This window comes from Canis lupus, chromosome 5 (genome assembly GCF_003254725.2).
Source record: "Canis lupus dingo isolate Sandy chromosome 5, ASM325472v2, whole genome shotgun sequence".
NCBI classification, from domain to species: domain Eukaryota; kingdom Metazoa; phylum Chordata; class Mammalia; order Carnivora; family Canidae; genus Canis; species Canis lupus.
The window spans coordinates 46,172,566-46,198,997 of NC_064247.1; the positions used below are offsets into that span (position 1 = coordinate 46,172,566).

Sequence of the window (26,432 nt, forward strand, 5' to 3'; positions counted from 1 at the left end):
TAGGCAGAGGGAGAAGCAGGCTCCATGCAGGGAGCTCGATGCGGCACTTGATCCTGGGTCTCCAGGATCACTCCCTGGGCTAAAGGCAGATGCTAAACTGCTGAACCACCCAGGTATACCAGTATTATTATTCTTATTAGGTGAAGAAAGATTTTCAGAGACTGACCAACTTGTCCAAGATCATGTAAGTTATGGAACAAATTTGAGTTTTATAAGTCAGCTTCCTGTCATGCACAGTGTTCTTTTATAAATTACTACAATAATCATAACCTCCTAAACCAAATCCACTGAATACCAAAATAAATAAAATCAAGGAACTTCGCAACAGTACAACAAGGTGCAATGTGCTGTAATGAGAACTATCAGATATCTTGTTCCTTGATTACAGCCACTAAGCTCTGGGCTTAGACTATTTATAGCAGTAGCCTAATAACCACACTTATAATGTGTTTTATTTGAATGGTCTCTAGTTTTCTTTCCAAACTGGCAGACTTAAAGTAAATCTGCAGAGAGATGATGTAAGGAGAGATGCTGAGGAAGGTGAGGCTTCCTAGGGTACATGGGGAGGCCATATTGGTTGACAGTATAGTCTACTGGTCAGAGAGGATAGGTAGTTTCCAAAAAGGTTGATCTTTTTATAAAGATTTTATTTATTTATTCATGATAGACATAGAGAGAGAGAGAGAGAGAGAGAGAGAGAGGCAGAGGCACAGGCAGAGGGAGAAGCAGGCTCCATGCAGGGAGCCTGATGTGGGACTCGATCCTGGGACTCCAGGATCGTGCCCTGGGCCAAAGGCAGGTGTTAAACCGCTGAGCCACCCAGGGATCCCATCAGTCTGCTTTTATTACCATTATGTGCCTGCTATTCAAACAACGTCGTATGAGATACTCCTTCCCACCAGGGTAGATGATCCCACTGTCTGCCTTTGGTTTGCCACTGTGGGTGCTACAGCAGTGAACAAAACATCCTCAAACCACTGCCCCCATGGAGCTGACATTCTGGAGGGTGGTGGCAGTGGCTCTTCTCTTCTAACTTCAACTACTCATATTAACTGGCCAGAGACCAGAGCTACATGTGGCCATGTGGCTATGTCCTAGCCAAAGAGATGTGAGCATAAGTGAAGTGTACCACCTCTGAGTCAGGTCCTTGCAGAAATAAAGTAAAAGAGGAAGGAAAAAAGGAACAAAGGGCAGGGTGGAAGGGAGAAAGAGAAAGAGGAGATATGTATAGAGAGGGGGAAAGAGGGAGAGGAAGAGGGAAAATGGGAGAAGAGGGGGAAGGGGAGGGAAGGAGGAAGGGATAATGGGAGGGAAAGGAAGGAAGGAAAGAAAAAAGGAAGGGAGGAGAGAGTAAATGGGAGAAAGAACAGAGGGCTGTGCTCTTAGAAAAGATAGGGTGCGTTCCTGATGGGACTATGGCCATGAAGATGCTGAAGAAGCCATCAACGACAAGATAAATGCCATGGGTTGAAGCTGGCAGAAGAATAATATGGACTGAGCTTGGGTCTCAGGATGGGCATGAGAACAGAGTTACCTTTCTAGCTTGGGGCAGCATCATCTGGACTAGAGAGAAATCAATTTCTATCTTGTTTATGCCATTTCTATAACTACCTACCTACCTACCTACCTGTATCTCTCTATCCATGTATCTGTGTATTCAGTAATTTGTTACATCAGCTTAGACTATAATCGAATTAATACTGGGAGTAGACTATAAACAAATAAAGGAAACAAGTAATTTGTCCAATGGCAAGTATATGCAGAAAACTGAAGTAGGGGTGAGAGTGAGTGCTGGTGGGTGGAAGGCTACAGTGTCACTGTCACTGTTAGACCTGCATGGCCCATCATAGTAATTGCTAGTCATACGTGCCCGTGTTGAGCACCTGAGTGTGGCTAGCCCAAACTGAGATGCATGGTAAGTGTAAAATACACTTTGGACTTCAATGATTTAGTCCCCAAAGCATGAATGCATAATATCTCATAATATTTTTATATTGATTAAATATTGAAATGATAATATTTTGGATCTACTGGGTTAAATAAAATATATTGTCAAAATTAATTTTACCTGTTCTTACTTTTTAGAATGAGGCTCCTAGAAACTTTAAAATGACATATATTTGCATTTGTGGCTCACATGACATTTCTCCTGGATAGCAGTGCTTTAACCTCCTATTAGCAATTCCTGCCCTGTTCTTCCCTCTTCCCAGAGGCTGCTGCTTCTATTGTGTCATTGGCTCCCCCAGTTCCCCACCCCAATTCCAGTCTTCCCACAGTTCTTTTCATGGAGGAATAAGTCCTGCTCTCCAGGTATTAGGGTTTATCAAGAATAATCACAATCATCCAATAGACTCCTTCAAAGACCCAGGAGAGGGAGGCACCCTCCATGTGGGCAGAGTGCACAGCTAACTCTTTGGAGAGCAGCTGAGAAGCCCCAGAAGGCTTTGGCTCTCAAAAGAACACCCCTCTTCCCAACTGGACAACCACAACACATGAACTTACCCCACAAAGGTTTTGCCTTTAACTTTAACGTTTTTGTTTCTAGAAGGCCCTGGTCAAAGAAAGTGGCCTTTGGAAACTAAGCCACAGAGTCCAAGAGCAAGGGCTTCAGAATCACGTAAAGCAGGGTTCACACTCTAGCTCTGCCCTTCTACCCATATGGTCTTTTTTTTTTTTTTTAATTTTTATTTATTTATGATAGTCACAGAGAGAGAGAGAGGCAGAGACATAGGCAGAGGGAGAAGCAGGCTCCGTGCACCGGGAGCCTGATGTGGGATTCGATCCTGGATCTCCAGGATCGCGCCCTGGGCCAAAGGCAGGCACCAAACCGCTGCGCCACCCAGGGATCCCTACCCATATGGTCTTGAGTGGTTTCTTAGCCATTCCAGGCAACCATTTTTTCAAAGCTAGAAAACTATGACCTACACCTCATACCATGGTTCTACCTTTAACACACGTGCCATGGATATAGCCCAACTCTCAGACTAAAGACCCCAGGTGCCCAGCCATCCCTCCTAAGAAGCTGTTCAGAATCAGGAATAAGGATAAAAAGAAAAATATGACTACAGGGGTATGAATCACCTTTGCTTCCACCGCCTCACGGAAAAATTCTGCCAACGGGGAGTGGGCTGGGAAAGGCAGTAAAAGGGGAACCACATTCCCATCAAGTACACACAATAAATGTCAAAATTCCTGTCATGCACGTACAGTATTCTACCTGGAGGCTAAAGGGTCAGGACTATGCATGAAAAAAATTAATTGAAATAGTTCGTCAAGAAGGGAAAACAGGGCAGCATGGTGTATCCTCAGTGAAATGTCCTTTTCACCAGGGCCCTTGGGTTACGCCAGCTAGAGAAGGCCTGTCAAGGTGATGCTGGCTGATGCACGATGAAGTGTTTCATTAACACTGTCAAATCATGACAACATTTATGGGTCCAAATGCTGTACCTTCGTGTGCTACTCAGACATAAATCTTCCCTTACTTCACATAGCTGGGAACAGTCGACATACCAACAGCTTTCATCCATGAATCACAGGGGGGAGTAAGTGCTTTCTACGCATTATTCCATTTTACTGTTACCGCAATACTGGGAGCTAGCTAGAGTTAGTTAACCCTGATTCACCAAGCCTCAAAAAGGCTTCTCGATTTTCCCCTGATCTGGTGAACACCAGAATGAGGGTGAGAATTGGTTCCCTCTAACGGTTGGCTATGCTGCTAAAAATATAGCAAAGTCAGGTGCACCATGTTTACATTTGTTATGAAATGTTAAACTTCTAGAGATGGAATTTTTGCTTTGAATATTTTAATTATTTTTAGGGAGACAAAATGCTAGCAAATGGATCTCCCTGACAAGGAAGCAGACCATGAGCATGTCTGTGATTGCAAATGCCTCTGGGAAGGGCATATGCCATGCAGGGCTGATATGGTGTTGTGGAAAGAGAGCTTGTCTGGGAGGAAGATGGACGCCAAACCTGTCAGAGTGGCGTTGGGGCATTTTTTAAAAAACTCTGGATCACTTTGCTTATCCATGAAATGGGAAGACTTGCCTCTGCACTGCCTGAATTCCTGGGTTTTTGTATGGTACTGCAGTGTGAAAATGCTTAAGTGAGCAATAAAACCCTACCTGAAGGGTTCCAGGCTACTTGGTGGATGCCATGGGTGGCTTGGTGTGACAGAAGGGCAAAGGCTGGGGGAGATCTGACTTCTTCTATAAGCCAGAGTGATTTTGGAAAATGTGATTTTTATAGCTTCTTCCCTCTCTCATTGGTTTGAGGAAAGAAAATTACCCTTAAAAAAAAAAAAAAACCAAACTGGAATTGAATTAGAAAATAGTGCTGTACAGCCGGATCCTGCTTACAAAGTACTTTCCACACATTATCTCATTTGATCCTCAAAACCACCCTCAGAGGCAGATATTTTAAAGATGAGTAAAATGAAGAGAATGAGCAGCTTCCATTCGATCACTGACTGTCAGCTGGCCAGATGGGGGGCTCAATACCAGGTCTGTTGATAGCAAATCTAATGTCCTTTCTTCTTCATTTAGTTTCCTCTGAACCCAGCCTCCATTCCTCTACTTCCCCATCTACCCCTTGCCCAAAAAAATCCTGGTTAGTGGAATATAATTTAACATCATTGGTCAATCACTGGTCTTCCTAGTTAATCAGGTGTTGGCTGAGGAGCATATTTGTTCTCTAGCACTCTCCTATATCTCAGGAGGTTTGAAAGACAGCTTAGACTTGGCCTTTACCCTCAGGGAGCATATAGTCTTTCTAGACAGGTGAGATATAAAATGTTGAAACAGCTAGAGAGGAGGTGTGTTAAATCACACTGCACGGGATCTAAGTGTAATAAACTCAGCAGAGGAAAGCACCACAGGAGGCTGGGGTAGTCAGGGAAATCTTCCTGGAGGAGATGGAAAGTTAATTTCCTCTCACAGTCAGAGTGGAATAGAAGCTAGAGGCCAGAGACCAGTTTCTTTTCTTTTCTTCCTTTTTTCCCCAGAGGCAAGTTTCTGAATCCCAGCCAAGTATTCTTTTTTGTTTTAAAGATTTTATTTATTTATTCATGAGAGACACATAGAGAAAGAGGCAGAGACACAGGCAGAGGGAGCAGCAGGCTCCCAGGGGGAGCCAGATGCAGGATTCGAGCCCAGGACCCCAGGATCACAACCTGAGCCAAAGGCCAGACGTTCAACCACTAAGCCACCCAGGCGTCCCTCAGCCAAGTATTCTTAATACACGTTGGTGCCGGAGGAAAGAGTAGATTATACATTTAAAATGCCTTTTACTTTAAACATACACACACACACACACACACACACACACACACACACCCCACTCATGTATTACTTGGTTGTTCAACATAAGCCCCGCCAAGCAGATAGTTTTCTGAGGATGTCTGTTATGGTGGGTCATGCGTTAGTCGAAAATGAACCATCACAATATGGGTCACATTGTGGACAGTGCTCAGAATGACATACTGCTTTTGTAAAAGAGCTAGGCGTTCTGAAGTAATACTCTTTGAAAAAAAGAAAAGGCATTCTTTCATGTGGCTTTCCCAACAAGGCAGCCTGGAAATCTAAACACCCAAGTAGTAAAGCTCCCCCCTTTTGAAACCTCCTTTATATCTACCATGTGCAGATCCACCAGGCATAAAGTTTAAAAAATTGTGACACAAAATCACGGTACCCTCCTTTCAAGTCTGATACAGCCAGTTTAATGTTCGACATCACTGCTCAGAGAAATACTTTTTGATCTGAGGAGATATGAAACACAGCCATCCCCTGGCTGGAAGGCAAGGATTCTACAGAATAGCATGGATTAACTTGAAAGTGCAGGGGAATTGGGATGGCCTTGTTTCCTTAGCGACCGAGAGCTCACAAGAAATTGTAAATCTATGTCTCCCGGTGCCAAACTCTGTGTCTGGCATAGAGTAAGGACACAAGAAATAAATGTTGAGTGAATGAAGAGCTGCTTTCTTTGATGATTTTTTGCTTTCTAGTGCTTTGAGAGTCCTTATTACAAACATAATATTGACTATTTGTTGGCTCTTGTATGCTCACTACTTTAGAAATATGTTTTTATTTGCATAATACAACAATCACTAGTGGCAGATATTACTACTCTCATTTAATGGACATGAAACTGAAGGTTAAGAGAAATGAAACAATTTTGCACAGGTTCACCCCCGTCCTCATGACACCTCAGTTCTGATTCCAACCTCTGTTTACAAAGCTGCTCAGCCTTGGTGTGTATCAGTCAGGAAGAGAGAAAATAAAGGCAGATAATAAGAGCAATGCTAATAAAACACCTAATATTTATCAAGTATGTATACTTTTTAAGTGATAAATAGAGACTGTCTCTCACTTAATGATCATTGCAACCCTAGGGGGAGGTTCTAATCAACCCTTCATACAGATGAGTAAAATGAGACATAGATGCAAAGATTTAAGACATTTGTTGATGGTCACCTAGATAGTTAAGTAGTGGAATAAAGTACCAGATATGAAACTGTACATATTACTTACAGTTCCTTTTCTTAAAAAGAAAAATCTCAACTTTTTTTTGGCTCACTTACCCCTACTTTACAAAAATTGGACCATAACAATATAACAGTGAAATGATTCTGGCTAACTGAATACTCCAGTTAATGGAAAATTTATCACCCATCTGGTGATGTCCTGAGCCCTGGCTTTCTCACCTGGGAAAAGGGAAGGTGGGACAGGCCGAACGTGGTCCACGGTCCCTGCCAGGAACTGAGCTGGGCCGCTCTATGAGCCCCTCATCACTCACCACTTCTCATTGGTGCTGAAAGGCAGTGACGCCTGCTTGAATTGTGTCAATCAGAAAAGGCCATGTGCCAGTTCTGTTAATGCCATCTTAAACCACTTCTCAGTTGATCTGTCAGCACTTCCAATACCTGGGCCCTGACTGTGCAGCAGGAAAGCATGTCTCTCCCACCCTTTCTTTAAAGGTGCAGCAGGGCTGTGGGGCCAGGGGTTCTTTCAGTACTAACCTTCTGAGGAAGCCAGCTTTGTCCTTCACACCTGCTGCAGGCACTGATCTGCTCTCAATGACGGACCCCTCCCCAGCAGTCCCTCCTCCAGAAACTACTCCTCTTTCACTTCTTGACATTTCATACGATAGTATCAATTGGGTGTTCACTGGCTGGCAAGTGGCCAAGGAGTTCTGTTAGTCTGACTCGAATGACCTAGCTATGTCAGTCGTGCTGCAAGTTGCAGATGGCCCGGAGTGGCTAAGATGGGTGGCAAATGTGCAAGAAGCAGCTGATGTCTGCCACCACCATCCCATGATTCGGTCATTAGCTGGGTCTTTTCTGTTGATTCATTCCCATAGATGAGTGTCATCTTGGGCCCCAGGTCACCGATCATGGGCCCACACATAGCAAACTAAAGGCACAGAGGCATAATTCGTGGGAAGGGGAAGGGAATGGATTGGGTGCTCCGTGGCAGGAGCCATGCTAAGCACTGTAAACTTTCCCCCTTGTAATCTGCACATGTCCCCATGAGGCAGAGTGTTAATACTTTCATTTTATAGATGGAGGTGGGAAGGAGGCTGTTAAATGTTCAAACTGCACCTCCAACCCAGATCTGATTCCCAAAGAAAAAACTGGATATTTTTAACTTTGTGCTTTTCTAATCTGAGCCTAAAATCTGGAACTCCCCGAGATTAACTTGCATCTGGGTTTCCTCCGAAGTGAGCTACTCTTAGGAGCTTCACATGAAGACTCTTGACAGACATGTGGAATTTGAGAGGTTGTGACATCGGACACACCAAATTGGACACATTTGTAATAGTTTCTATGCAAGATCGACCTCCCACCCCCCATGAAACTTCTCTTCCTCTTTGTCCCTTGTTTTTCTTGATTACATGGGAGAGGATATCATGATGGGGTTAATCTGTCTTCCAATTTAGAATCTTAACACTGGCTTTCTGACTTCTGAGCAGTGAGATTCTGGACTATCAACTACCACATTAACCTTTAGCTTCTTCATCTGTAAAATTGGGGCTAATGACTTAACCACCTACCAGCACAGCACACTGTGGAATAAAAAAAGAAAAGGTTTCTATCAAAGCTCTTCATAACCCGCTAAGTGCTTGGTCCGCTTTTACTGACTCACTCTTTCTTTCTTTAAGATTATTTATTTCAGAGAGAGAGAGAGAGAGAGAGAGAGAGAGAGAAGCAGACTCCCCTCTAAGCAAGGAGCCCAATGCAGGACTGGATCCCAGAACTCTGGGATCGTGACCTGAGCCGAAGGCAGATGCTTAACTGACTGAGCCACCCAGGCATCATCCCCTGACTCATTCTTTCAATAGTGCCTCTTTCAAAGACTATCCACTGGAAGAAAGACAGTCTCTTCAATAAATGGTGCTGGGAAAATTGGACATCCACATGCAGAAGAATGAAACTAGACCACTCTCTTTCATCATACACAAAGATAAACTCAAAATGGATGAAAGAGCTAAATGTGAGACAAGATTCCATCAAAATCCTAGAGGAGAACACAGGCAATACCCTTTTTGAACTCGGCCACAGTAAATTCTTGCAAGATACATCCACGAAGGCAAAAGAAACAAAAGCAAAAATGAACTATTGGGACTTCATCAAGATAAGAAGCTTTTGCACAGCAAAGGATACAGTCAACAAAACTAAAAGACAACCTACAGAATGGGAGAAGATATTTGCAAATGATGTATCAGATAAAGGGCTAGTTTTCAAGATCTATAAAGAACTTATTAAACTCAACACCAAAGAAACAAACAATCCAATCATGAAATGGGCAAAAGACATGAACAGAAATCTCCAGAGGAAGACATAGACATGGCCAACATTCACATGAGAAAATGCTCTGCATCACTTGCCATCAGGGAAATACAAATCAAAACCACAATGATTTACCACCTCACACCAGTGAGAATGGGGAAAATTAACAAGGCAGGAAACCACAAATGTTGGAGAGGATGCGGAGAAAAGGGAACCCTCTTACACTGTTGGTGGGAATGTGAACTGGTGCAGCCACTCTGGAAAACTGTGTGGAGGTTCCTCAAAGAGTTAAAAATAGATCTTCCCTACGACCCAGCAATTGCACTGCTGGGGATTTACCCCAAAGATACAGATGCAATGAAATGCCGGGACACCTACACCCCGATGTTTATAGCAGCAATGTCCACAATAGCCAAACTGTGGAAGGAGCCTCGGTATCCAAAGACAAATGGATAAAGGAGATGTGGTCTAGGTATACAATGGAATATTACTCAGCCATTAGAAATAACAAATACCCACCATTTGCTTCGACATGGATGGAACTGGAGGGTATTATGCTGAGTGAAGTAAGTCAATCGGAAAAGGACAAACAGTGTATGTTCTCATTCATTTGGGGAATATAAATAATAGTGAAAGGGAATAGAGGGGAAGGGAGAAGAAATGGGTAGGAAATATCAGAAAGGAAGACAGAACATGGAAGACTCCTAACTCTGGAAAATGAACTAGGGGTGGTGGAAGGGGAGGAGGGCGGGGGGTGGAGGTGACTGGGTGGTGGGCACTGAGGGGGGCACTTGACTGGATGAGCACTGGGTGTTATTCTGTATGTTGACAAATTGAACACCAATAAAAAATAAACTTATAAAAAAATAGTGCCTCTTTCTAAAAAGCACAGTGTTAGGCTATCTGGTGGATACAGATGAATAAAATGCAATCTCTGCTCTTAAAGTATGTACATTTTTGGGCAGCCCCGGTGATGCAGTGGTTTAGCGCTGCCTGCAGCCTGGGGTGTGATCCTGGAGATCCGGGATCGAGTCCCACGTTGGGCTCCCTGCATGGAGCCTGCTTCTTCCTCTGCCTGTGTCTCTGCCTCTCTCTGTGTGTCTCTCATGATTAAATAAATATAATCTTTTTTTTTTTAAATATATTGTTTTTCATTTTTTTTTTAATTTTTATTTATTTGTGATAGTCACAGAGAGAGAGAGAGAGAATGAGGCAGAGACACAGGCAGAGGGAGAAGCAGGCTCCATGCACCGGGAGCCCGATGTGGGATTCGATCCTGGGTCTCCAGGATTGCGCCCTGGGCCAAAGGCAGGCGCCAAACCGCTGCGCCACCCAGGGATCCCAATAAATATAATCTTTAAAAAAATTAAAGTATGTACATTTTTGAAGAGAGATTATATTTACATAAATAATTATAACAGAATGTAGGGAAATAATGGGTGTCACAACAAAGAGAAACATAAGATGCTATGGAAACTTTGAGCAGGGTAAGTGGTTGGGATTCAAGAACGTGGAGAAACCAGCATAGTTAAGAGCAATCTAGAAGATAAAATCTATGAAACTTGACATTGTCTCGTTAAGTTTTGCATTCATGGGGCACCTGGGTGGCTCAGTCCATTAAGCGTTTGACTTTGGCTTAGGTTGTGATCTCAGGGTCCTGGGATTGAGTCCCGGCTCCCGTTCCCCACTCACAGAGGAGTCTGCTTCTCCCTCTCCCTCTGCCCCTCTTTCCTGTTTGTGCTCTTTGTCTCTCTCTCTCTCAAATCAATAAATTAAATCTTTAAAATAAAAATGTAAAAAAAAATAAATTTTGCATTCTTTCATCTATTAAGCATTTATTACATGACTATGTGCTGGCTACTGTGTAAATTACTGGGCCCACGTGGACAGGTTGAGTGGGAAATGCTGGCAGGCTGGCTATGGGGCAATTTCCAATGGGAAGCTGAAAATGCAGGTCTTAAGTTCAGGAGTCTAGGTTGGTTGGCAGATTGCAGCCATCCTTATAGAGCTAGCAGTTGAATCTACAGGAACTGATGTGCTCCTCCAGGTATACAGGTGAGTTTAAATGGCAGAGTAAGTTGAGAGGTCACAGACAGAAATTGTAGGGTGTCCATAAATATGGGGTTGAAAGAAAAAGGAATTTAGCAGAGCAGGTGAAAAAGTCTCAGAGAGGTAGAGAAAGGGTGAATAAAGTGTAACCAGCACCACTCTACTCTACAAAGATATAGGACATTGACCATGAAGAAGAAACCACTGGAATTACCAGTTAGTTTTTCAGTCTCCTTGCATTAGCATACAGCTGTAATTATCTGATCTCAGCAGCTAGTAACCATGATAGCACATATGGATTTGAATTCCAGTTCTGTCACTTACTAGCCACGTGACTTGGACGACTGCTTTCTGTGCGTCAGTTGGGGAAAATACCTTTATTTGCTTCCTATGATGATTAAGAGGATTCAATAAACACAATAGCCCTTATCTACAATAGCCCTTAGGACAATTCTTGACAAATGATGAGTACACAGTAACTGTTAGCTATTATATACAGGCCAATCCATGTAGAAAGGCCTGTTTTTCCAAAGCTCTTGGCCTCTGAATTGAGGAGCCAAAGATCAGATCAACCCCTTCATCCTCTGCCAGGCTCCCACTCATGCGGGACATGCCCTGCTTCGTAATGGAACCCAAGGCTCTGGGCTGGCATTCTTGGGAAGGTATGTCATGTGAACCATACCATTTTCTGGGGCTTTTGCTACAGAGCTGACCAGGTTTTGGAAACATAAGGACTTTTTATTGATGAGCTTTGGGTAAACCACTGTAAACAAGTCTTAAAAACCATCACATTAGACTTGTGTGTAAGTTGTGGAAAGTGAACCCAGATCTAACACATGGTAATAAGAAAAAAAAAATAACAGGGAGATTTTGTTACCTTTAATCATAGGTTTTTAATCCACAGGTTTTCTGTTCATCGGTTCAAAGAATTTAATTAGCTCTTTTCCCTCTATGTAGCACCTCATATTTCACCATTATTTTACAGATGGGGGCACAGAAATGTGAAATGACTAGCCCAAATCTATCTTCTCTGACCCCACTCCCTGCCCTGCCCTGCCCTGTGGTGCCTACTGAGGGGCTGTGGACATGTATCAGGGCAGCAAGCAGCTTAAAGTGGTGACTTAAACTCCCTCAGGCTTCATGATGCCCTAGGAGCCTGTGGCCAGCTTATTGGGGGCCTGTGCTCTTGGGCATTTTTGGGAAGTGTGGCAAAACTATTAAGTGCCTTTGAAATACATTTGGATTGAGGGAGTAGGAACCTGGGGAAGCTGAATTTACTTACAAGTCAACTGGATTAGCACTGAAGTAATTTTCCTTGTGTAAACCCAATTTTAGGGTAATGCATGAGCTAAATTTGGAGCAGGGAGGCTGAGACACAGATTTCCTGTGTTGTCGAGCTCCTGCAGATCTCAGCAGATAACAAAGCTATTATCCTGGCAGAAATGGAAGCATCCTCAAATCCTTGTCAGAAGGCAGCACTGACAAAAATTACAACCAAATGTAGTTTTATACTGATTTGCTTTCTTAAGTCTGGGTCCTAAAAGCAAAACATTCTCTCAAAGAAGAAGTTTAGTAAAAACACAAGAATGCTTTTGCTTAGGAAATCTCCAGGGAATACCAGGGGCAGACAGCAGAAGATTTCTGATAGAAGAAAGAGAATTTGGAACAAGTCCCTCCCTCTTTTCCTCTCTCCCTCTCTCCCCTCCTTCTTTCTTTCCTCTCCTTTCCTTTTTTCCTTCTTTTTCCCAAAATTACCTGGGCTCACAAAAATATGATCTGAAAGTATTTTTTTTAAAGATTTTATTTATTTATTCATGAGAGATACACAGAGAGAGAGGCAGAAACATAGGCAGAGGGAGGAGAAGCAGGCTCCATGCAAGGAGCCCGATGTGGGACTTGATCCTGGGAATCTGGGATCAGACCCTGAGCCAAAGGCAGATGCTCAACTGCTGAGCCACTCAGCCATCCCTGAAAGTTTTTTTTTTAAGATTTTAATTTATTCATTTGACAAAGAGAGAGCACAAGCAAGGGGAGTGGCAAGCAGAGGGAGAGGGAGAAGCAGGCTCCCGGCTGAGCAAGGGAGCTGGACGCAGGTCTTGATCCCAGGACCCTGGGATTATGACCCAAGCCGAAGGCAGACGCTTAACCAACTGAGCCACCCAGGCATCCCTGAAAGTATTTTTTAAATTATTTCAAGTTAAAGACTTTACCCCACTGCTCTGAACATACCCTCTTAGTCCTTTTTCTACTCTTGACCCCTCCAGAACTATCTTGTATCCTGCTTCCAAGATAATACAGGCCTTCTGAGGAGCTTGTGAGGGTGTTCAAACTTCCTTGCCTTCATTTCTTACCTAGTAAAATGAGGGAGACAAAGCTTAACCCTCACAAGGATTGTGAAAGAATATGTAGCTAATGAACACTTCATGATTTTCCATTAAGATACACTTTAATTGCATTAGCACTAACCTTGAAATTGGAAACAAAAACAACCCTCATTAATTATCCTGTTTCTTAAGTAGGAGGAAAGAAGAAACGGACATGGGAGTTAAAAGACCCGAGTTCTAATTCCAGCTGTGATACTCGGTAGTTGCCTGTCCTTGGGGTTCAAAGTCAGACAGGCCTGGATTCAAATACCAGCTCCATGCCTCATAGGCTGTGTGACCTTGGGAAAGTGACTTGCCATCTCTGACCTTCAGGTTCCTCCACGTCAAATGGAGGAAGTAGTATCTACCTCTAGTGTTCTCTTTTCCCACATTACCATATTTCTACATAATAAAACTTGGTTAAAATGGACAAATGGGTAAGAGAAGGATAGATGGATTTTAGAATAGGCATAGGAGGAAGGTGAGCTGCCTTCCATTGCTTTGGATATTAGAAATATTTACACACTGATTCTAATTGCAGTTGCTCAGTCATATGTTTATTCCACAAATAATTAAGCATTTGTATGTGCCTGCTGAATATGTGAATACTTGGCCTCAGTGAACAGTCAGACTTGGCCTATGTGGAGGGGACAAGGAGGCAAGCCTGGGGAGTGCAGAGGAGGGCATGTGACCCTGAACTGAAGAGTGATGTGAAGGCTTCCCAGAGGAAGTGAGAATGTTCCAGATGTAAAGAACAGCCTGCACCAAGACTGCTGAGCCAGCCACCACTGAGAGTCATTTAGGATTCTGGACTGTAGAGGGTGGGGGATAGGGATGGAGGCAAAAGAGGCTAGAAGGGCAAAGCAGGACAGGACAGATTAGGAATGTCTTCCTACATTAAGGAAAGATGTCTGTACTTATCCTGAGGGCAAAAGAGAAACACAGGAAGATTTTAAACAATACAATCATTTTGCAGCTCGGAGAGTCATATGTCTTAGAGCTCACAGCAACTGGCTTGATTTTCTTTACCAAAGGGGCACCTATGGAATGCAGATCTGTAATGACCACGATCCACTCTTTTGGTCCAGTAAAATGAGGGAGATCAGTTCCTAAATACAGTGTGCCTCAGACCTACAAGTGATAAGTAAGTGCTTACAATGATTACTTTTAGTGCTTAAAATTTAACAAATCCATTTGGGTCTTTGGGCCTGCCCAGATCAAAGGCACTAATTATTTGCTACTTGCAGCCCATATGCTAAGTGCCACTCAAAAATATTATTGGATGGTAGCAAATGGAAACTGGTTTCAAGTATGTAGTGATACACAGGGTCTGAGTTTTATTTGCCTGCAGGGTGAGGGTGAGAGTAAGATCCTTGGAAGTTAAAAGCCCAAAAAAGACCACTTATTCCCTGCCCATCCCCCACAAGAAGGTATAGGAGATTATGCTGTCTCAGTTCTGACAAAGCTCAGAGCAATCCTGGGCACAGTGCTTCTCCAACTGGGGTTCCATAAGATGCACCTAAGAGGGCATGCACTTCAGATAACCTAAGAGGGCAGGCTAATGATGCAGATTGTCAGGAAACACTCTCAGAGATCGGACTCCAAAGTCCAGGGTGGGATCCAGGAATATACACTCTTCATAGGCTACATGTAAAATGCCCACCAGACTTTCAGAAACATGGGGCAAGAGACAGAGGACAGTATCATCCCTCCAAACAGAATAAGGCATGAGAGTGACCTTGAGCTGCCTTTCAAGCAGGGGGTTATATCAGAGTTATCTGTGGAGTTTCTTCCATATTTCTATATCCTGGCTTCAACCCTAAGGATTCTGATTCAGCAGGTCTAGGGTGGATCCCAGATCCCTGAGGCTCTTTTAAGAATTCACTTCTGCCAGTTCTTCTAGACATTTTGATTCAGTAGGACTAGAGTGGGGTCACTTCCCCAAGGGAGGCTTGTGATCTCATATAACAGAAGCTTGTTGAAATTAGTTGCTAAACACATTTCCCCGTCCTCCTGTACACAAAAACTCTAGGACAGAGGATATCCCTTAGACCTCTTCTCCGTGATTCTTCTCTATCAGTATTAATCACTTTCATTACTGATAAAAATCCATTCACTTCTTCGTTTTAAAATGTGGTATTGGTGTGTGTGTGTGTGTGTGTGTGTGTGTGCATGTGTGTGTGCACACGCATGTAGGGTAGAGTGAAGGCTCACTCAACATGACTTGTTCAGGGCTCAGGAGCTCCATAGTTATTCCCACTGCCAGCTTCTACTCATGTCACTTACCTCTATCCTAGAAGTGGTGTGCTGAACACATGTGGTTATTTGAAAGTTCTGGTTATTTGAGATTTTGCTTAGACCACAGTGACCACATGTTCTGTGACCCAGCAGTTACAGTTAATAAGTGAGTAAAAACAAAAACAAAAACAATAGATGGCAAAAGTAGGATGCCCAAATCAAAACAAAAATTTATATATCTATATAATATAATTAAACATGTCATTTCCTTGCCATTAAAATGATTATGACTTAGCACAGAGCCAAGCTTTGACCACTGCTGCTGAATATTTATGGCTGACCCTCTCAGAACATAGAGGCAGCTACAGAAATATGCTCTTTCTCTGCTCTTACCTCCACTTGATGAATGATTATTTTACTTAGTAATAGAGCAAGCGAGACCAAATTTGAAAATACCTCAGGGGTGAGGCCCAGTACAATTATATTTATAAATATGGGTTATTGTAATCAGCTCTAAGTGGAGGACTTAAAATAGAAATTTAAAAAGTGAATCAATGAAAAAGTCTGTACATAGCATGAAAAGGACTTAATTTGCTGGCACTTTAAAGTGTGTTCTGGGGATCCCTGGGTGGCACAGCGGTTTGGTGCCTGCCTTTGGCTCAGGGCGCGATCCTGGAGACCCGGGATCGAATCCCACGTCGGGCTCCCGGTGCATGGAGCCTGCTTCTCCCTCTGCCTGTGTCTCTGCCTCTCTATCTCTCTCTGTGACTATCATAAATAAATAAAAAAAATAAAAAATAAATAAAGTGTGTTCTGAAAATTTATTAACAAAACCAGACTTAAAAAAAAAAAACCTCTTGCTCCCCTATTTAAAGTTGAGAAAACACAAAAATGAAATATAATAGGCACCTTACAAAGATTATCTCCATGATAACACTGAAAAAGAATTGGTTATTATGGCCCAGTGAAGACTCTCTGGAGTACATAAAGGCTTTCTAATTACCTAAATTAGTTATTATTGCTCGTAATAATTGTCACATTTGAGCAGCGCTTGACAGAAGGCTTTGTGGTTAAGAGGGGCTGGGCCTTACAACCAGACATCCCAAGTTCAGACTCTGGCTCTGCTACTTACTGACCATTCGTGCTCATGTAAATGGCCTCATTTCTCTGTACCTCACCATCCTCATGTGTAGAATGGGGATGACATGTACTTGTAAAGGTTGTTCTAAAGATTAAATGAGATAACACATGTAAAACACTTAATAACATGCGTGTAATATACGACAACTCTATTTTTCTCATACAGGCATTTCAACAACCATGTGAGAAAAGTATCATTGTCCTCATTTCAGACGAGGAAAGTGAAGTTCATGAGGCAGCAATGACTTGTCAACTGCATGCTGCTCCTTAGTGGCAGGGCAGGGACTCTAGGGGGACAGAATGTCAGAGTGCAAACAAAACATATGCACAGACATGTGAGGCAGACAAAAAAAGTGCCATATTTAGAAAATGGAAGAAAACCAAGTATCACAAATGACTGTACCTGTGGGCCAAGAATTGATTACTCATGAGAGGCTAAGCCATGCTGTATTGCTTATTAGAGTCCTGGGCACAAAATTGATGATCCTCCTTCTTTGCTAATCAGCATCATCCCTGCAAATCCCACCACATGTGGCTTTAAGCAAAAATAACTACAAGAATAGATGGAAAACTACCCACAGGAAGATAGCCGGCCATGGTCAAGATGACCAACTACAAGGGCCAAGGTGTGGAAACAAACGCTGGCCCTTGCATATGCTAGCTGTAGGAGCCTGAGCAAGTTACATCACCCCACTGAGCCTCAGCTTCTTTGTCTACAATATGGGATTCATAAGACTGAAGATTTTGTAAGGAAAGGTATAAGGAAGTCTACGAGATAACACAGATAAGGAGCCGAGTTCAGAGTGAATGCTGGGCCTTGGTGCTAATGCTGTTTTGCGCTGGTTAATTGTTGTGGGGGCGCTGTGCTGTGCATCACAGAATGTTAAGCAGCATCCCTGGCCTCTACCTGATGCCCAGAGTGGCCCTGCAGTTGTCATAACCAAAAATGTCTCTAGATGTTGTTAAATGTCCTTGGGGGGCGGATGCAAAATCACCCCTGGTTGTGAACCACTGTCCTAGTCCAATGCCTGCCACATAATGGGTGCTCAATACATATTAATTCTTTCCTTCTTTATAGCTGAAATTTTCTTTCTTGGTGAGGTAAGATCCAACTAATTTGGAATCTGTGTTAGTTCAAATACTGGCAGAACTGAAGTCCATATTTTCAGTAATATGGGAAAAATTAGCAGTGTACACAATAATCCAGAAGACAAAGATTCACTTATGAAAACAAGCTATTTATAAACACTCATGTGAAAGTCATTTATATTCAACTAGTATATAAGTGAAAATAATTCTTAAACGTTTATTAATGTCTTGAGAAATAAATTGACTACCAATCATTTTTAAGCAAATTTAAATTGATAACTATACTTCAAAGTATTGAAAGAGCAATTATATTTTTTAAAACCCCAGCTATTTCTGATTTTGTCCTCTATTGCAGATTAACTTTGACTATAAAAAAGAAATGACTTTTTAAAACATTGAAGTAGGGATTCCTGGGTGGCGCAGCGGTTTAGCGCCTGCCTTTGGCCCAGGGCGCGATTCTGGAGACCCGGGATCGAATCCCACATCGGGCTCCCGGTGCATGGAGCCTGCTTCTTCCTCTGCCTATGTCTCTGCCTCTCTCTCTGTGACTATCATAAATAAATTTTAAAAATAAATAAATAAATAAAACATTGAAGTATAATTAACATATAATGTTATATTAGTTTCAGTGTACAATATGATTCAACAATTCTTTTTTTCTTTTTTTTTTTAAAGATTTTTTTTTTTTTTAAGATTTCATTTCTTTATTCATGAGAGGCCCAGAGAGAGGTAGAGACACAGGCAGAGGGAGAAGCAGGCTCTTTGCAGGGAGCCTGATGTGGGACCCGATCCCTGTACCCAGGATCACATCCTGAGCCAAAGGCAGGCGCTCAACCACTGAGCCACCTAGGCGTCCCTGATTCAACAATTCTATATTACTTAGTGTTCACCATGATGTGTTGTGGTGAACATTATTACCATCTTATTGACTATATCCTTATGCTGTATTTTCATTGCCAAAAATTATTTGTTTTGTAACTGAAAGCTTGTACTTCTTAATCCCCTTTATCTATTTCACCTATTTACCCTGGCAATCATCAGTTTGTTCTCTATATTTAAGAGTTGTTTTTTGGTCTTTTTTTCTTTGTCCATTTTTTTAATTTATTAAATTTCACATATGATTGAAATACTGATTTTTGTCTTTCTCTGACTCATTTCATATAGCATTATGCCACTACGTCTATTCATGTTGTTACAAATGGCAGATCTCATTTTTTATGGCTGAGTAATATTCCATTGTACAAAGATACCACATCTTCTTTATCTATTCATTTACTGATGGACATGAGTTATTTCCATATCTTGGTTATTGTAAATAGTGCTGCTATAAACATAAGGGTACAGGTATCTTTTTGAAATAGTGTTTGAATGAAATTGGACCACTTTCTTATATGACAGACACAAAAAAAACCTCAAGACAGATTAAAGACCTGTGAGACCTGAAACCAGAAAACCCCTAGATGAAAACATAAGCAAAATGTCTCTTACATTGGCTATAGAAACACTTTTCTAGATATGTCTGCTGAGGCAAGGGAAACCAAAGCAAAAATAAACTATTGGGACTACATCAAAATAGAAAGCTTTTATACAAGTGAAGGAAATCATCAACAAAATGACAAGGCAACCTATGGAATGGGAGAAGATATTTGCAAATGACATATCCGATAAGGGATTAATATCTAAATATATAAAGAACTTCAACAACTCAATACAAAAAAACTCCTAATAATCCCACTTAAAAATGGGCAGAAAACATGAGCAGACATTTGTCCAAAGAAGACATACAGATAACCAACAGACACATAAAAAGATGTTCAATATCACTTATCATTAGGGAAATGCAAAACAAAACAGTGAGATATTACCTCATACCTGTTCAAATGGCTAAACCAAAAAGAAAAGAAATAAACAAGTTTTGGCAAGGATGTGGAGAAAAAGGAATCTGTGTACACTGCTTGTAGGAATGTTAAGTTGGTTGTCCACTGTGGAAAACAGTATGGAAGTTCCACCCAAAATTAAAAATAGAAATATGAGGGGATCCCTGGGTGGCACAGTGGTTTGGCGCCTGCCTTTGGCCGAGGGCGCGATCCTGGAGACCCGGGATCGAATCCCACGTCGGGCTCCCGGTGCATGGAGCCTGCTTCTCCCTCTGCCTGTGTCTCTGCCTCTCTCTCTCTCTGTGTGTGACTATCATAAATAAATAAAGAAAAAAATAAAAAATAAAAAAATAGAAATATGATATGATCCAGTTATACCACTGCTGAATATTTACCCAAAGAAAACAAAAACACTAACTTTCCCTTTTAATAAGCAGGAGGGTTCCTGCTGGCCCAGTCAGTGGAGTATGCAACTCTTGATCCTGGGGTTGTAAGGTCGAGCTCCACTTTTAGTGTAGTGATTACTTGAAAACAAAATCTTAAAAAAAAAAAAAAAAAAAAAAAAAAGGCAGGTTAATGAGGATTTGCTTCACTCACACATCTAAAGCGGAGGATATTTTATAACTGCTGTGTTGAGATTTTCTACATTCTTACTAACTTTTTAAGCAGGAAATTCTTTTATATGGTTAACCTAACATCTTCCTGCTGCCCTGTTAGCCTATTTTCCATTGTTCAAGCTTCCGTGGAATACAAGACCAGCTGTTCATCAGAAGAGCTTCATTCTTATATACTTGGAGATTTTAAGTAGCATCAGGCCTGGACTGGGACTTCTTTTGACCAGTGGTTCTCAATAGGAGGCAAGTTTGTACCACTGGAGACATCTGGCAATGTCTGGAGACATTTTTGGGGTTTGTTGCAACTAGGGGCTAAAGAGCTACTGGCATCTAGTGAGTAGAAGCCAGAGATATTACTAAACATCCTTCAATGCACAAGACAGTCCTCTACAAAAATTATCTGGCTCTAAATGTCAGTGGTGTCAAGGTCGAGAAATCCTGTTCTAGACCTTGGCTCTGAATGATTTTGGCAAATGAACAATGAGCAAACTGTAAAGCAACAACAACACACAATAAAACAAAGTCAATTAAATCCTGCTTGCCTGGCTTTGAGATACATGTTGCCTTCTTTAGGAAGCTTTTTTAATGACATTTGGGAGACCCTCTCTGGACACCAGAGGCTTTTGTTCATGCCCCCATCATAGCACTTACGACATCAGCACAGTGCTGTCTCACAGTGGATGTGTAATAAAAGAGAGCTAAATGAATGTGCAGGTATGGGACCCAACAATGGGTCCTTGAGCATTTAGGGTTCGTGGGGTTGCTCTGACCTCCCTCTCTGGACATGTCCCATGTAAGCTCTGGGGGCCTCCGAGGGCCTGCTCTTGGTGACAAGAACAGAGACGGGGTGAGGAGCCAGGTTTGCTTGCCTCACTCTTCCCTGTCTACACCAGGAGCTGGAGTTTATTTTCCTTCTCTGCCTCACACTGACAGGAATATAGATTTGGTTCCATTTAACATTTCACTTAATCATCTGAAATGTAAAAATTGAACAAACAGATCTGATTCTACACTTTTCACACTCCTTCTTGTCGTGCTGCTATAGTAGAGCTGTTAAAACAAACAGGAGAAATGTGGAGGGCAGGGTTCTGCTACTTGTAGTAGTTAGTTGTTTATGCCTCAGTCTCCCATCCTTCTCAGGCCCCTCCCTAGCCCTACTCTGTACTTCTGGAGAGCAAGGCCTTCTCTTCCTCATTGCCCAAACACAGAGGTGCTATGGTTATTGACGCGCACCAGCTCTTAACAGGTGGCCAATAACTATCAAGCACACAGAGGATTCCAGCGAGTTAAAGAGGAGATCACAGTTGATCTTTTTTTTTTTTTTTAAAGATTTTATTTATTTATTCATGAAAGGGAGAGAGAGAGGCACAGGCAGAGGGAAAAGCAGGCTCCATGCAGGGAGCCCGACGTGGGACTTGATCTGGGACTTGGAGATCACATCCTGAGCCAAAGGCAGACACTCAACTGCTGAGCCACCCAGGCGTCCCTCACAGTTGATCTTAAAGCTGTCCTCAGCTTCTAAGATTCTTTGCTATTTCTGGATTATGCCAAGCACACTTCTGTCAAGAAGCTTTCACACTGACTGTCCCCTTTGTCTGGAACACATGTCTCTCAGATAGACTCCCTCACTTCATTCAAGCTTTTGCTCAAAGGTCACTGTATCAGAAAGGTCTCCCTTAACTAAACTGAGTAAGGTAGCAGCCCTCTACCATAGCATTTCATTTCCTCTTGTTCTGCTTTCTATTTCTTCTTAAGCAATCATTCCTTCCTGGCATCACTGAGTTTCCCCTCAACAACGTAAGCTCTATAAGAAATAGATCAGAATCTCTCCCTATTTTTCTCACTGTAGATCCTTATCTCCTAAAACAGTAGCTGGCTTGTAGTAAGTGTTCAGTAAATATTTGTGGATCACATGAAAGTCTCATGGCCAATCTTGGTCAGGAATTGGTACCATGACCACCTCCACCTCTTCCCCATGCCAGCAGCACGTGATGGGTTATTGAGTGTAATTAGTTAACGTCCCCTCTCTTAATCAATTTCACATGTTCACATCTGGTCATTACTTAGTGTTTGTCAAGACAGCCTAATTAAGGCCTCCTGAAGAATCCTTACGAATGAGACAGGATCGTGGTGAGCAGAGCTCCCTGTTTTCTACTCTGTGGCAGTTGCCCTCTCCATGCCCTCAGGTACAGAGTCCTTTGAACTCTCACTTTTCAGGTCTTTATTGTAAAGGTGTAAGTTAAAAACTCAATTTACATTGAGAGCATTGCATTCAGAGCAGTAAACTTTTTCTCAGAGCCATCGTAGAAGGTAAAGATAAAGAATTTCTATCCATATAACTGTAAGATACTCTCATAGTTTCATCTATGATCCTGAGCCTTTCTTTTTTTCCATAACCCCTTTTATATTTTTGTAAAAGAATTCGCTGTGTGTAGGCATCTGGCTTGTAAAAATAAATACAGAGTCTAGTTTTCCCAAATAACTTAGCCTAATCGTCGAGGGCTCCTGAAAAGACTTGTCTCCTGAGATGTGGCAATCTTCTGGAGCAATCTATTCCATGATCCAGGCACAGAGAGGGCACCTACTTAGGATGAATTATAGGCTCCAGAATGTCTGGATTTTGAATCAAGACTAACTCTGGACTCCACAGAGTTAGATGTTTTCTTACAGAGGGTGGATCACTAGTGTTCATTATATCCTTAAAACAGATTTGTTATGACTCAGATATGTACAGGTTTGACCAGTTGAGGGCATATACTAGCAAGGGTTTTATTATTTTTCCAGCTTAATTTTATAACTTAAACACAGAATGAATGTTGGGAGCATTTATTTATTGAAATTAAGTGAGCTAATATGAAATTATTAGAGATCAATTACCTATACTACACTTGATCTTAGCCAAAAGGCCGAGAAGCAATGAAAATCGATTACCTATAAATCAAGGTGTCAAAATTAATATTTGGGGGTATTATTGATAGACATTTTAAAAAATCACCACATGAAAAGATTCAATTTAGTGCAACATAAAATTATTAAGCACAAATTGTAACATTTTTAAAACTTAAAAAAATGTTTTTTCCAATTTTTAAATTCATTTGCAACAAAAATCCCACAAATGTATTTATTTCAGTAAAATGAGCGTATGTTACTTGAAAGGTTACAAATAAGTATTAATTAAATTTATTTCACGGGAAAAAATATCTGCCAATATGCAAACTTTAAAATATCGTAACTAATCTGTTACGATCATTATTTCTCTTTTCATAACCAGCTAGAAAATATAAACACTTTGTTTTTGCTTTTACAGTTTTCAGTTAGAATGCAAATGCTCCAGAGCAGAATGTTCCTTCAGTGGCCTCTGATTAGTTCAGATGCTCAAATGAGTTTTGCCATCCTTCTCATGCTACACTAACAATTGTAATAGCAGGTGGCACTGACTGAGCACTTAGAAGCTATTCATGATTATAGAGTGCTTCCTATGGGCCAAACACTGTCCTTGACAACAAACCAAGGATCACTGGGATTTAAGGCAGATCTAACATGTCAATCTGTGGGGCTTTGGCAAGGCTCTTCACCACTCTGCCCTTCAGTTTTCTCATCCTTGAGATGGAGGTAGTATACCCTCCCTGCCTCAGAGTTGTTTGTTATTACACACACTGTGAATGGAACACAGCGTGGTGGTGGAGGCACACTCTGATATGCAAGATTATAGGTTCTCTCCTCAGCCATCCCACCATACAATTCCAGAAGTGTGTAAACCTCACTTCCTGGCCTATCTTCACCACTGGATCCCACCAGTAAACATTTCTTGATTAAGTGGATAATATATGTGAAAGAGCTTGACAAATGGTAAAACATGCAAGATTCTATTATTTTTATTTATAACATTAATTCTCTTCCACAGTTTATTTCACTCACAGCCCTAATATTTATTTCTCAGAGTTATGGGTGAAATGATTTATTTATTACTAAGAGAAAATTACTTCAGGCTGACAAAACCCTAAAGTATGAAAGCGTCTGCTTTAGCTCTGTAACAATACTGCAAAGCTTCTTCTGCCCCACACACAGCTGGGATGACAGACTGAGGCACAGAGCACATTCATGAACAGCAATCACCTCTAGCCAGGCTATACAAGACTGGTGCTGTAGTCTTAGCTTTGTTATCCTCATAAACATGGAGGGGTGAATACTGTGAGGAAACCTAACGGGAGAGTGATACACAAAGAGTGGCAGACAAAGCCAGGCTTGCACCAAGCTAAGTGTTCTGGGCTGTGCTTTTGTGTGTTGAGCCAGAAGTCCCCGTTTGCTCCTAGGTAGAGCTCAGCTGGGAATTCTGGCCTATGGAGGAACATGAGAAGTGGGCCACATGAGTCTCTGTAAGAGACTGAGGAACCTCCATGAGCAGATCTCAAGCCAAGAGAAGGGTCAAGAACACCTCTTTTCTATTTATCCCTGGGAGAGCACAGAACCTGTGCCGTTTGTGCTGTACCATCTGCTTCCCCTTCTTTGGCCATTTTAGAGGCTGTTTGGGGGGATGCCATGACTGAGGGCAATGAACTGGTGGTGGGGGGTCAGGGGGACCTGTTTCTGTGGAGGGGCACAGCATATCTAAAAGCCAAAATGCTTATGATGAGGTCTTCCTCCCTGACCACAGCTGTCTGGACTTCTCACCCACAGAGCATGCCCTCAGGTCCTGTCAATTGTGGCTGTCACTTAATTTCATCACTGACCTGGGTCTCCCCCTCCCCAAGTACCTGGAACAAATCTGAAAGGACTGAAGTTCTCTTAGAACCAGAGAAATATTGCTTTGTGACAGGCACATGAACCAGGATAAGGGTTAAACATAGGAGAGAAGGAGGCAAATGTTAAGCCTTACAGATGAGTAGCAACTGTGTGTAGATTTAATGGAGAATGCAGCTCTCTGCAAAAATGTGTCCATCCACGTAGCAGGTAGTCATGCAGCAACGCCAGTCCTCCACAACTCATGTGTTTCAAACTGCCCACCACAGCTGGGTCTCAATAGGTTATGGAGCTTGGAGAAACCAAGAGTGGGTTTGGAGGACACAGGCAGTGGGTTTGGAAATCCGGTTTGTAGGACTTGACTCTGCCTCAACCAGCTGCAGAAATGTAGACAATTTATGTCACTTCTCTGTTTTTTTTTTTTTTTCCCCTTGGCAAAATGAGAATCATACCCAGAACAGAATGACTTTGTTCCAGGTGTTTCACTGCTTTCAGATATGAAATATATATACATACGGAACACTATTTTGAAAAATGCATAAATACAATCCTATTATAGACAGAGTAATGGTCCTCAAAGATGTTCATGTCCCAGTCCCCAGAACATGTTGAAGGGATAATTAAGGTTGCAGACGGATTTAAAATCAGTAATCAGGGATGCCCAGGTGGCTCAGTGGTTGAGTATCTGCCTTCAGCTCAGGGCGTGATTCGTGGGTCCTGGGATTGAGTCCTGCATTGGACTCCTGCAAGGAGCCTGCTTCTCCCTCTGCCTATATCTCTGCCTCTCTCTCTGTCTCAAATAAATAAATAAATAAACAAACAAATAAATAAATAAATAAATAAAATCTTTAAAATAAAATAAAAGTCAGTAATCAACTGACCTTGAAACAAAGAGATTATCCTGGATTAACTGGGCCCAATATAATCACAAACATTCTTTAAATTTGGAAGGAGGTAGAAAAGTCAGTTTAAGTGTGATACGGTACTAAAAAAGATTCAACTGGCTATTGCTGGCCTTGAATACCCAAGGGGACATGAGCCAAGGAAGGCAGACAGCCTCCGAAAGCTAGAAATGGCAAAGAAATGGATTCTCCCTTAGAGCCGCTAGAAGAAACACTGATGTTAGCCCTGTGAGACCCATTTTGGACTTCTGACCTCCAAAACTGTTAAGATAATGAATCTGTGTTGGTTTAAGCCATCAAGTTTGTGGTAATTTGTCATAGCAGTGATTAGGAAACTAATTTCACAAATTAGAAAACTAATGCCTTACCCACATGTAAGATTGTATTGCTGTCATCATTGACATTATCATCACCTCTGACATTATCATCATCAATATGATATAATAATATTTCAAATATTAGCTGGGGAATGCGATTTCTAGCAATGTGTAATTTTGCCAAAATTCTTAGAAACTAAACCAGATGGCTATTTCATGAAATGTGTCACAGACGGATTTTATCTTTACAAATGCTATCATATTGTCTCTATGTCAACACTGATAGTATTGTTCACATTATTTATTTATTTTACAAAC

General features: G+C 41.8%; 1 protein-coding gene and 1 pseudogene across 14 annotated transcripts in view; both read right to left on the reverse strand.

The window, feature by feature from the left end:
• The window catches only part of ROR1 (receptor tyrosine kinase like orphan receptor 1), a 486,769-nt gene that overhangs the window by 57,581 nt on the left and 402,756 nt on the right, over positions 1–26,432 (reverse strand). The window lies entirely within an intron of this gene.
• Positions 22,994–23,073, reverse strand: LOC112647686 (U2 spliceosomal RNA; annotated as a pseudogene).